Source organism: Larus michahellis, chromosome 4 (assembly GCF_964199755.1).
Source record: "Larus michahellis chromosome 4, bLarMic1.1, whole genome shotgun sequence".
In the NCBI taxonomy this organism is placed as follows: domain Eukaryota; kingdom Metazoa; phylum Chordata; class Aves; order Charadriiformes; family Laridae; genus Larus; species Larus michahellis.
The window spans coordinates 76,876,467-76,889,934 of record NC_133899.1 but is presented as its reverse complement, the minus strand read 5'-3'; the positions used below and the strand labels follow the sequence as shown (position 1 = coordinate 76,889,934).

General features: G+C 39.5%; 1 protein-coding gene across 4 annotated transcripts in view; it reads right to left on the bottom strand.

The window, feature by feature from the left end:
• Nucleotides 1–13,468, bottom strand: part of KCNQ1 (potassium voltage-gated channel subfamily Q member 1) — a 364,018-nt gene that overhangs the window by 235,396 nt on the left and 115,154 nt on the right. The window lies entirely within an intron of this gene.

Sequence of the window (13,468 nt, the reverse complement as noted above, 5' to 3'; positions counted from 1 at the left end):
GCTCGCTCAAGTTTGTGGAGCCACCAGGGACTCCCCTCCTCTCTTCTAAGGAAGCAGCCGTCTCTCTGTCCTACCGGCACATGCCCTGTGGGAGCACACGCACTAGTTAGGAGTGACGGTAGGGAAGATGAACAGGGAATAATAATTTCCTAGCTGCAGAACTGCAATGTCTTCTCTACATAGAGGCCTGGAGACAGGAGGAAGCACTGGTGTGGGTAGAAACCCTGGGCCAAGGTATTCCACTGAACCTTGGGAAAGGGGAACACTGAGGGGGGAAAAGTGGAGAACTGGAACTAAGCAGATATGAACTGAGTTGAACTGATGGAAACAAGCGGCAAATTCTAAAAGATCAGTATTGTTCACGGCAGATCTCACAGTTCTGTATCAGCAAACGGAAAGCTTTTGGATAGAAAGGTAGGAGGAAGAAATGACAAGGTTAATTTCCTGGAAGTTGTTTCTTCTGAACACACATCCACATCTGCATAGTTCCTAGAGGAGTACCAAGCACCAAGGTGTCTAGAATGCAGCATCACAGATTTAATATCTGAAAAATATGAAGCCATCAGAACAACTTTAATAATCTGGGTCTCTGAAATACACCAATGCCAACAGAATTAAAGGCATCACATTCCAAGCATAAATGTGTCCAACGGTATCACGAAGATCAGCCAAATTTTCTCCCATATCCTCAGCTCATTTCCTCCCTCTGTCACTGCTGATTTGCCTGTCCTTCTGTTCACTGGAGCTTACATCCTTCAATTACTCTCTTTCCTCCTCTCTCCTTCCCCCAGAATCCATCTGCTTCATCACAGCATCTCCAACACTTCTCCCCTTCCTCTCCAACACTTCCCCCCAGAAAAATTCATTTAGGCATTTGTAATAAACTGACCAGAGGACGTTCAGATGGGCCAAGGGTAAGCCAGTAATTAAGGTACAGCTTTCCAACTCATTTTGCTTGCCTACTCTTTCTCTTTTTTCAGTCTCCGTGCTAGATCCGTCACTGCTGCCACATGCACTTTGAATGTTTTCTCCATCACATGTAACTCTGTATAGCTACCAATTTCATTTCTTTACTGCATGTTTTATATGTTCTGCATTCTACACAAATATCCTGCTTAATCAGAGAACTCAAAAGCTTGCAATTCATATGTGAATATTCCCAGGCTTCAGACTCTTGGCTTGCTTTTACCCTTTCCTCCTTTTCTCTCTGCCCCCCCACCCCCTCCAGTTCTTTCTGACACAGGGACACCTTGCATAAATAAAAAAAAAAAAATCATTAACAAATTACAGACTCCTGCCATCCAAATATTTCTAATAATTCATACTCAGGGAATCTGCAAACTATGACTACAGCTCCATTAATTATGATTTATATTGAACTGCTTTTTGTGAAGTTCATGCCTTTAAACTGTACTTCCATCAGAAAATGAGGGTTCCTAGATGTACTGTGACTTCAATAGGCCATTTGTGGTAATGCTACAAGCCTACAATATACATTATTTGCAAGTTCATAATTTATAGTAAAATACCAAAAGCCTTCAGACAAAAAGACAGAAGCAATTAAAAGCTCTAATAATCTGATCCTGCTGTTTGCAGCGCACAATGATTTAAAATTATTAGTGTGTTCCAATGTGGAAGTGATTTAACATAATTTAGCAAACCTGAGACCTACATTAAGATGTAATAATGATGAATGGATGAGACAGAGCACACACACTTACAGAAATCCTCAGAGCCCTGCAGAATAAAGGAAGTATCCCTGAAGACCTGGCAGGTGCCCCCAGTGTGGGTGGCCAAAAGAAAAAAAAAAAAAAAAAAAAAAAAGGAAGACTGCAAATAGCCTTTTTTAAAAAAAAAAATAAATCAAGATTCTAGAGTGTAACAAAGGGCGTGGATAAGAATGCATTCCAAATTAGTATCTGAAAATGTTACATAGACAGGACTGGATTAGGTTTCTAAAATAAAAAGCAGATGGACTGAGAACACTTACTAAAGTCACTAAAGAACAAATCCACTGTGGTTGCATCTCCCCATTATTTATTATCCCAGCAGCTATTTTAGGACTTAAAGACTGGTACCGTACTTCCCATGTCCGTGGTTCTCAGCACAGGCTCCATACACACCAGCAGCAAGCACCGTGTACATCCTCTACCGCAAAGCATGTATGCAAGTCTTTACCTTTCGTGCTAATATAGAGTAGTGCTTTCAAACTGAGCTTTGTCCTAGTCTCTTTTCAGGAGAACAGGTACAGCATAACATCTCCAGACAGGACTTGTTTTTGTTGTTTGTATGCATACTGCCAATCACTGCAGGACTCTAAATCCAGAGCGCGGTTTCTGGAAAACAATGCAATGAAAGCACACACGCGCGGCAGCTCAGCATCCTAGAGACTTTAGGTAGGACAGGAGAAGAAAAGGATGCATTTCACCTCTGCAACCTCCCTGTGCTCCCAACACAAAAGTCCTGGACACTTCACATTCAACAATGGAGACAACTTGACGCCTGACTTGCAGACTTAGGTGAATAAACGAATGCTTCATACAGAGCTTGTGTCTTTGGTTTTCCAGCCCCAACTGTGGTCAGCTGAGCACTGCCGCCAGCTCATGCCGCTAACAAAGGGAAACTGACATCCCGCACCGCTCTGGTGCTGTCCTGCATGTCCCACCGTCTGCGGGACAGCCCAAGACAAGCTTCCGGTTTGTTTTAAGAATCAACTTTAAAATAATGGATTGCGAGGAGTTTCAAACCATTCACCACTGCCTGACACCTGTGAAGTCCACCATACCAAACCTACAACTGGAGAAGAATTATGCTTGGTTCAAGCGCTTCTTGATCCCACTCTTACTGCAGAATGCAGGGCGTTGTTTCTGCTGTGCTCTGCTCACATCGTCATCTCTCTGCAGGACATTGCATCACACTGAACATGCCTTTATTTTCAAGGCTGTACTACATACGGGCCCAAAATCCCCAAAAGATCAAGTCCCTGGGATCCCCACCACTCTCAATAACTCCCCTTTTCAGGAGCAGTGACGTTTCTGTACCAATGACGCTCGGCTGCACAGGAGATGAGACCCGGTTGTGGGGTAGGTCCCTGACCTAAGGGACATGAAGACAGACTGACAACAACAGTTACCACTTTCTGATCCATTTCCCTTTTGACATAATATTTATACATTTTCCATGGGGAGAAAAAGGGAAAAAGCTGAACACAAACACATCAGTTTTCCTTGGGAAAGAAAGACATAGAGGAGCAACCGGACATAGCAATGACTAGCTTCTGTATTTACTTTTATCCCAAGAGGCACTCAGTAACCACAGAAAGGGGCGTGATACAGGAACCCGAGAAAAACACAGACCAAAACACAACTGTGAGCAACGTGTCAGGTGCCTAGCTTTAGTTTGCTGACAGGCTGACAACTACTGTAAGGTATTTAGGGTATTTTGTCTGCAACACAATGAAAATGCTTTAGCTTTTCCCAGCTTAACTTCCTGTGGTGAGTAAAGCCAAACATACAGTTCTAAACATGGGAATGACAAAGTCCCTGAGACGCTGAGTGAAATCACAACTATTTCCAGTCCTTGCAGTCAGATGAGGAAAGTAAATTTGAGTCAACAGCTCCATGACCTGCCATGGGCTCTCTGTCCAAGGCCCAAAGCCAGGCATGCCGCATTTCACGCACCCAGCATCCCAGATGATGCGCAGAGCTGCCCACCTTACAGATCTGCCTGGGATTTGGCAAATGTTTCAAAGAAAACCTTCCATCGCAGTAAGCAAGCATTTTCCAGCAAAGCTTTGCTTCATCAGCAGGGTGTTAAGCATATTTGACCATGTTTTTAACTTTGGGAAAAAAAAAAAAATCATCAATAGTGATCAGAAACAGCAGCTGCAGAAGGAACTCTTTAATGCGTCAGTGCTGTAAAAGGATTTCCAGAGAAGTACAGCAAGAGGAAAATACCACATTAATTCTGAACTGGGCCCGGGTCATACCGGCAGCAGCATTTACTTGTGAGAAAACCTGCAACCACAATACTTACCTTTGTAAAACACTCAAATTAAATTATTAGGAAAAATCAACTTGTACTGATAATACGTTGGAGTAATTTTCAGATCAGTTTTACCCACAGAATGCACAGCATACAATTTCCTGCACAATTACAGTATTACAGCAGGTAAACTATCTCATATACACATTTTGCAATTGTTTCCCTGCGCGTTAATACTGCTACAAAAAGGTATTTTCCTTCAGCACTGCTGTCCTGTTGTGCTGTTCAGCAATATTTAAACCAGCTGTTGATTTCCCCTTTTCCAACGTGATGCACTTTACTACAAAAGATGCTCTCACAAGACCTTACTAGAAATTAAATGTTATCCAAGTATTACAATACAAAGGTCCCTAAGGTCACATGTGCTATTTGTTTTTAATACCATAATGTTCCACACCTGGATTTGATAGTTGCGCCTGGAATTAGATCATGGAATCAGGGAATTTTCAGAGTTGGAAGGGACCTCTAGAGATCATCTAGTCCAACTCCCCTGCTAGAGCAGGATTGCCTAGAGCACATTACTCAGGACTGCATCCAGGTGGGTCTTGAAAGTCTCCAGAGAAGGGGACTCCACAGCCTCCCTGGGCAGCCTGTTCCAGTGCTCTGTCACCCTCAACATAAAGAAGTTTTTTCTTGTATTTGATCAGAACTTCCTGTGTTCCAGCTTGTGCCCGTTAACCCTTGTCCTGGTACTGGGAACCACTGAAAAGAGTCTGGCTCCACCCTCCTTAAACCCACCCTTTAGATACTTGTAAACATTAATCAGGTCCCCCCTCAGCCTTCTCTTCTCCAGGCTAAAGAGTCCCAGCTCTCTCAGCCTTTCCTCATAAGGGAGGTGCTCCAGTCCCTCAGTCATCTTGGTTGCCCTATGCTGGACTCGCTCCAGTAGTTCCCTGTCACTCTTGAACTCGGGAGCCCAGAACTGGACACAGTATTCCAGTTGTGGCCTCACCAGTGCAGAGTAGAGGGGGAGAATGATCTCCCTTGACCTGCTGGCCACGCTCCTCCCTATGCAGCCCAGAATTCCATTGGCCTTCTTGGCAACAAGGGCACATTGCTTGCTCGTGGATAGTTTACTATCTACCAAGAACCCCAGATCCTTTTCTTCAGAGCTGCTTTCCAGCAGGTCCACCCCTAACCTATACTGGTGGCTGACATTCTTCAGGTCAAAAACACATTCGACAAACTATTTCCTTGTTACGCTGTGTTGGTTTCCAGCTCCGTCTGCCCCAGAGACACAGAGATCTGTCACTACGCTCTCATCCACAGCCATCATTTCATTAATGAAAAGAAATATTTACAAATGCTAACATTTTAACCAATATTAGAATTATAATTTTGCTAAAAATGCTCATTTACTAGTTTGTGCCTGCACATGGAATAAGTCTCCGTGGTCAACTATGTCTCTTGGTTGGCACATACGGATCTTGACGGGCATTCCAACAACCTTGTACCGTTATCAAATTGATTCTTGCTGGAGAGCCGTGATGCCAAATCCAGGTATGTTTCCGACACCAATTTAGCATAGTATATGCAGCATGTGTGGACATAATGCTGCCCACAGTTTTCAAAGTATGCTAATGTAACTGCTATTTAACAGTATTAAATTTTACTATTCAAGTTTTTAACTTCTTTTGGTGTATCCACCACATATAAACAAAAAGTAAAGCTATCTTCCATCCTCTTGAAATAAAAGACAATGTTTATTTATGCTTTGCATTTTAATTCTGGAATTGACTTCAGATGACAATAAATATAACTTTTTAAAACGCTAGATAAAAGTGGGACATTTTTATTGTCTCCTCCCCCTCAAAAAAAAAAAAAGCTTTTGTACTTATTATACTGCATGGTGCCCAAATTAAACAATGATAAAAGTTAGTAAGTGGGGAGTTGCTTCTTGTTTTTACAGCACATGAGCCCTGTACTTCTGAATCACTAAGCAGCTGCAGTCTGGTTTAATTACTTAACATCAATCAAGATGTAAACCAGCACTTGGAGACCAAGGAATGCAACGTTCATCTGCAACACAAAAGAAATAGCTCAGCTATCTTAGCTTCTGCCTAGACGGTTTGTACACTAGGAAAAGTCAACACATTACTTTTATACTCTGTCAGTAACATAAAATAGCCAAATAGTAATTTTACCCTGTACTTGAATACATCAGTGACAATTTATAGTAAGGGAGAAAAGACCATGAGAATATTATTTCATAAAGGCTTGTAACCTCCAACACAGAACATATTTGTCCAGTACTACCTTCTGGCAAATAGCAGCACCGGTATATGATAGCACTTCCCTCTCCAATAAATAAATAGATAGAAAGTTAAAATAAAAGGAGAAATGAAATTGCAAACTCTAGGTTCCTACCTGAATTTTTCACCTGTTCACTCTCTAAGCTTGTGAAATACAATTATTTTATTACGTTTTTGCTAATATTAAGAACACAGCACAGCAACGCTGCTTTCAACTCGATGAAGCGCTACAGCCTGCCTTTTACAAGATCAAAGGAGATGATCTAATTATCCCTTCTGGTCTTTAGATCTATAGATGTAAACTACACACTCTATCTAATCTATGCAAAAAGCAGCCACCCACCACAGTACACAAGAACTTCTCCCGAGAGATAAAAGAAACGAGTAACCACATGGGACAGATGTTAGCCACATTACTTATTGCACTGTCGGAAGCAGCTGAGTTAGTACAGCGTTGAGGGTGAAACGAGACACCATGAAGATCTGCCCAAGTCTTCAGCACATCTCAGGTAATCCATCTATAAAAATTAAGTTTATAAATAACTGCCTGTGTCATGGAAGACACTCTATCAGTTAACTTTTGCCAACTCCGTAGCGGACATCGGATGCAGAACACAGAAACTGTTGATGTGCTGGGATCCCCACCTATCAGATGTTATACAAACACAGAACAAAACCAGTCTCCAACTCAGAGCTTCCAATCCAGGCACAGGATGACAGATTAAATATATACAGACAGATGCAATAGTACCTGGAAACAAGGTATTGCATTTGTGTCAGCACGGCAGTGGCCACAGTACTCTTCAGGTGCAGGGAGGATTTTACAGTGATTTTGAATCAAGGCAGCTGCAGAAGATGATGCACAACACTGGTGCTATTAGCTCATTGCCACAGTGGGAACGCCATAGCTATTTTGGCAGCGCTTCTAGCTGGTATCAATACCCACAAGCCAGAAATAAAATTCTTATAAAGTACGACAAACATACTAAAATACCCATTCGCCTTTCTACATTTAAGAGACAAGTTTGTTTATGTCCTGCTCTCCTGCAACCACCTGGCTCTTGAGCTGCAACAAGCTCTGCAGCCCCCTAAAACTAGGACTCCCCAGCAAACTAATGCTTTCTTAACTTGAATCAGAGACACTTTCGAGTCTTTTTTGATGACCATACTGTGTTGATCATTGCTAATTTAAGGGATTAGCCATATTTAGGACTGGATTGCCACAGCTCTTTTCCCCTCCTATGCAACCGGCAACGACAAACCCGAATGGGATGACGACACCGAAGTCATTCCATTGTCTCATTTACCACCATTCCGGGGTTTCCTTCTGAAAAAGACACTTTCCTGATTGCTTGTTAAACCAGCTTTAGGGACAACTCATATTCTCAAGTGGCTCAAATCAGCTGAACAGATGAGAAAATCAGACTTTTGATATGCCCAGAGTTCTAGGGTCCATTTCTATGGCCAAGTTTATGTCCAATTTGTAACAAAAGCACAGGATATAAAATGATGCTTTTCCATACCAAAGGGAATAACTCAGGGAAACAGCCCTCCTCTTTTTTCGCAAACTATTAAATCAGCAGAGACAGTAAGCAGCATTTCTAAGGGAGCTTGAGTACATACTGAAACATGCCAAATGAAAAAGGGATGCTGCCCAGCGTACAGCAAGCACTGAAGACTTTCCTGTTGCAAGAGAAGTAAACGACCGGGATAACAGCACATAACAGTAACCAGAGATATGTGAACGTTAGGCTCTGGTCTCAACTCAAGCATGTTCTTATATACAGTTCCTATCACTGCTATTCTGCTGACATGCCCTGTCATTACTGATAAAATGGACCCCATACAAATCACAGTTTAAATATTGTTAGCAGCGTTTCAGAGAGAAAACTTGTGACAGCAGAAGTCAGCCGTTACATCTGCCCACTCAAGAGTGAAAAAAAATATTTGCTCAGACTTCAGAGGGTCATTTTGGAATAGAAGAGGAAGATAAAAGCAGGAATCTTTTACAATATGAGCTAGCAAATCAAAGCAAATAGGGATTCCACTTGCTGGTAATCTGACAGAAAAGAGACAATTATAAAACACATTCAGCACTTTGTTCTAGGCAATGTGGTTATATCTCATGCCAACAGATTATATGCTGGTAATTAAAGCATAGGACACTTAATAAAAATCTTAAAAGAGAGAAAACATTATTTCCAAGAAAAGCCCGTGGTAACTGCAGCACCATGGACACTGCACTCAGCGTTTACCAGCACACTTCATTTCGATTATTTCCATTCTATTTCAAAGTGTCCAAAATTCATTTTAATCATTGAGAAAGATCCATGCGTTATCATCTCCTCTTAATCTGGAAATTATTAAAAAGCATTAATTTTTTTTGCTTTATCATTCTATCTATTGTGCTGCTTAACAAAGAAGGGTTTATTTTTAAAAACTCCTTCACCATTGGAGCCTGCCATTTACTCTTAATACAATGCCTGAAAGGCTCTCTACCACACCCGAGATGCTGATGGAGATAGTACAGAAGATAAAGCTGATGTCAGAATTTTTGTGGGATAGAAATACATTTAACAACAGAAAGTCCTTTTTTTTTTTTTAATCTAATGCTTTATTTTAGTGTAAACCTACTATATTAAATCTAAGATCACAACAGTATGTCATTGCAAGATAGCCTCCATTGAAAAATTATTTGTATACTGACAAAACTAATCCTTAACTAATGAAATGTATTTTCACCACCCCAATAAAGAGATATATGAATAACATGGGGAAGGGTCATTAAAACATCGAGAATTATTGTTACTTTGACCATATAGACAATAGCAGGATCTCAAATGTGCAATATTAGCAACCATTTTCACCGAGCAATACATTTCCTGAAGTCAGCTGGATCCACTGTAATTCTTTCAAAAAAAAAACCCAAACACTAACAAAAAATCAAGAGAAAGATGTATATGAAGTGATACCATACTCACAATTCAAAGATCAAGAATTTTTCCAGCAATTTGCATAGTTAGAGTGTATATTGGTTTACGTAGTCTTACGACAGCAAGTATTCATTTCATATGATACTTAAGGGGACAGAACTAGGTTTGGGTTGTTCAAGAGGTCTTACCTGTTTCTTTAAACTTTGTGAAAACTCAAGCTACTTTTTATATAAAAAGAGTTTAAATACAGTATTCAGAGATGACCTTTGATTTATGTTTCTGCAGTAAATTTACAATAGATTCAGAGATAGTATTTCCTTAAAAGATTACTCTTCATCAGAAGCAGAAAGAAATACCAAACATTTATACATCAGAACTGATTAAACAAACCACTGTCTAATGACCTGCTGAACACCGAGAACAGGAAACTATAGAAATAAGACATCAACTTATTTTTCATTCAGTAGCATTTCTGAAAGATTCATGCAGAATGTGGAGCTCTTTTTAAACTTCTTTAAAGAGGTGAGAAATATTCATATAAAGATATATTAGACTGATTGTTCTTCATTATTTTCTTCCCTTTTCAGCTCAATTCCAACCACTGCCCCCTCTCCCTCCCATTTGTATCCTTAAGGAGCTTGGTGCATTTCTTTTTGCTACTTCAGCTACTGCCAAATGTAAAGTTAAAGAAGGTGCTGAAATTAAACAATTATACGAACCCATGGAAAGGACTCCTGGTAGCTGAGGCTCAGCTACAAGTAGCATCGATTTTCCACTGCTTTAAAATGCAAATAGAACAAAAGACCCAATGAGGTGAAACAGGGAACAGGAGACAATACGGGAACACACTGATTAGAGAAAACAGTGAGAAGTCCCAACGAGAGGCCTGGTATTGCTACAGTACAGTTTCCTATTTCACTTTTACAACAGAATGGATCACAAGCATTAAACAAACCACTGAAAAGCCAAGTCTTATCTCAAACAACCCACTGTGTACTGCATTCTTCTAACTGTTACAGTTCATTTTATAGGTGGGATCCATTATAGCTAATTACACAGATTGCTCTGCTTGAGTCTGCATCTTCTGCTTAGAAAACTTCTCACATAGAAGGAAAAGTGCAGTCACTCTTCCACGCACTCCTATCTTACTCAATATTTGCACCTTTTGCAAATCTGCGTTTTCTCTGACATTCTCTCCCTTTCCTGTTTGAACATCAGGTCCCAAAGTGCTTCTATTATTAATTTTGTTTCCTCAAAGTGGTAATGGCAAATGATTAACTGGTACAGTAATCTTTCCACATGAAACATTTCCCATTTCTAATTCCACAGAAATAGGGCTACACTTAGTACAATGTTTATTTCAAAACAGATTTAACATACAGCCAGGAGTATGTCCTGCAAAAACACCCCACACCTGCGTTTTTATTATTAGACACAAAACCAGTGCTATTAAATTCAGTGGGAATATGCACCTACATTTATAAAAAGAGAGAGATTTTCGCATAAACAAGTAGGGCACTGAAATTCAATTTAAAGGGGACTTTAGGCCTAGAAGCCTAAAGCCCTTTGTCGTAAGAGCTGAAAGATGGCATTTTCTTTCCAAGACCTAATGCAAGTGAGGAAACAAACTTAGCCCAAATTTTTTTTTTAAGGCACAATGATGCCAAGTGTTTGCCTGTCAGTAACAGCAGGTCCCACACGCTTTTGCCAGATTTACATTACCTGTCAAAGGGAGTATTTTTCGTACTGTCAACTAAAAGTCACTTTCCAGTTGCATGTCTCCAATTAGCAGTGTAATACTTACTCATGCGTTTATAACTGTCAAAAATTAATGTTTGTTCTGGAGTCACTTGCTGTGGTTTATGGATAAGCTAATTCATACGTTCCAATAAATATATAATTGAGCAGGAAATAGTTCTATGAATCTCAAATCCAAGCATCCTTAGAACAAGAGTTTTATATTATGCTTCTGCTTCTGAAACTGTCTTCATGCTTCTGTTACTCTGACAAAGTATGAATTGCTTTTAAGGCCTGAAACTAGACACATCTGCACTTAATTTGACTTTTCCATACTAATTTGTTTTCATAGCTGGTGCTGTATTTTTGTTAAGCACTTGAGTTTAGATTTGCATATGGTTGCTTATTTCCTTATCACCAAATCTGGAGCAATTATTCTGTGTATATATGATGGCTTTAAGGAAACAAAATGCTTCACAACTGGGGACATCAAAACAAAATAATTCATCCTTCATTACTTCAGGCATAGCATAGCTTTCAAGCCTGAGTTAAAAACACACACCAACACGGATCTGAAATGACTAACCACTTTTATTACCCAGAAAATTAGTATGTGGCTTTGCACACAGAGATCTACCTGTTACACAATTCTAAATTTGATCCTTAATTCTATGCCCACGTGTCTAATGCAGGTCCCACTAACTTGTGTAACCAGTTGATAAACTTTTGTTCCCTAGGACTTTGAAATGAAGAATTGAAAAGAAGCATTTGTCTAAATAATTCATGGACGTTGATTGCTCTTCAGCACCCAGCAGCTTAGGTACCCAGTGAAACGCAGCACAGCAGTTTGCTTTTCAACCGCCTCAGATGCAAGCAGAACGCACAACCCCACAGTAAAACAAACACTAGAATATTTTCCATTCCAAAATATTTGGGAATATCTGTTACCTGAATGCTAATACTCCACCTGACATTACAAAACACAGGATTTTCACTAACTTTTTGCTGATCTAGCATTGTTTCAGGCCTTTTAATAAACTGCCTACAAAGTAAATGCACTTTTAGGTGAACAGTTCTCAGGCTCTACAACATTTGGGCACCCATGCTTCACAGAAACAAATTTCAATTAATATTTTATCCAGTTTTGCAATTTATGCAGTTTTGAATCTAAAACTAAAGTCTTAAAAGAAACAATGACTTCCATTTTCTTCAACCCTAGCAGAGACTCAGTTGAAGCCACATATCGGGACACATTTTGTAGCATCCCATCATTTACGACCTACAGCAATCTAGGGAGATTTCAACAAAAGTTACAACCAAAAACTAAGGAAGTAAAGGAGAAATAAATAGGTTACTAAAAGACTAGGGTGTTAATTTGGTAAGGTTCTTCAGCTGATAACGCATTACCTATACGCTAAGGTCTCCCACAAGTAGTTAATAGGAAAAAAAAAAAAAAATCTCAGATGTTACACAAGTTGGACTTAAAAGCGATGGAGCACCTTATTATTTGCAATTTATCAATTAAAGGTGACAATGAGAAATAACTAAATCATTTCCAAAATGCAAAAAGGATAATGAAAACTCCTAGCACCAAAGCTTATTTCTCTTAAAGAAAGCCTGCAATGTTGTGGTAAATTAAAGTTTTAAAAAAGCTACACAAAGGAAACTTCTAGATCTGTTTTTTCTGCTCCGTTGGTTCTTGTCTAAGGCTTGAGGAAATTTATGACTTCCTCCTCCTGCTTGTACCACTAAGAAATCTTCCAGAATACAAGTCTCCTAAATCCTCTACCTACAAATACATGTACATACAGGTGATTCAGCTGAAAGTGCAAGTCCTTTTGTTTGGGGGCAGGGACAGGGAAGACTCTCCCCAAACCTACTTTTTTAAAAAATGCCTTTCTTAAGTGCCTATAAAAAAGTACATTCGTGCCTCTCTGGCATGTATAATGTATAGGAGGAAGGCCTGAAAACTGTCAGCAGGCATTTCTGCGTGTTTTGTACTTCAGAAATATAAGTATGCCAAGAATTTTGATCTGTGGTTTCACTGCAGAAATCCTCAGATTTCTAGGAATAGGAGGGGAAAAAATTGTCTCATTTCTCTGCTAGAGGACATACCGTCACACATCTACTATGGTAAATAATAAGCATCTGACAGAAGTTTGAATTAAACAATTACAGAAGATTATTTTTTTTTAAGCATTTGAATAAAAATCTTTTGCAATTCTAAATTTTTTAGAATAATCTGAGAACTGGAGATAAAATTTTAGCATAAGAGACGTGGAAAACCTTCTTTTAAAAAGACAAAAAAACCAACCAAAACCCAAAGTAAAAAACAGAGGCTTATTTAAAATCATTTTTATATACCACAAAGTAGTAATAAAGATCAAAACAGATCTTTTCTTCCAATGAAGATCATCGTTTCACTGTTAGAGAAGGTGCTGCTGAAATGGAAAGGCTGGTATTTCATAAGTAGTATTTCAAAATTTGCACTTTACAGCTATC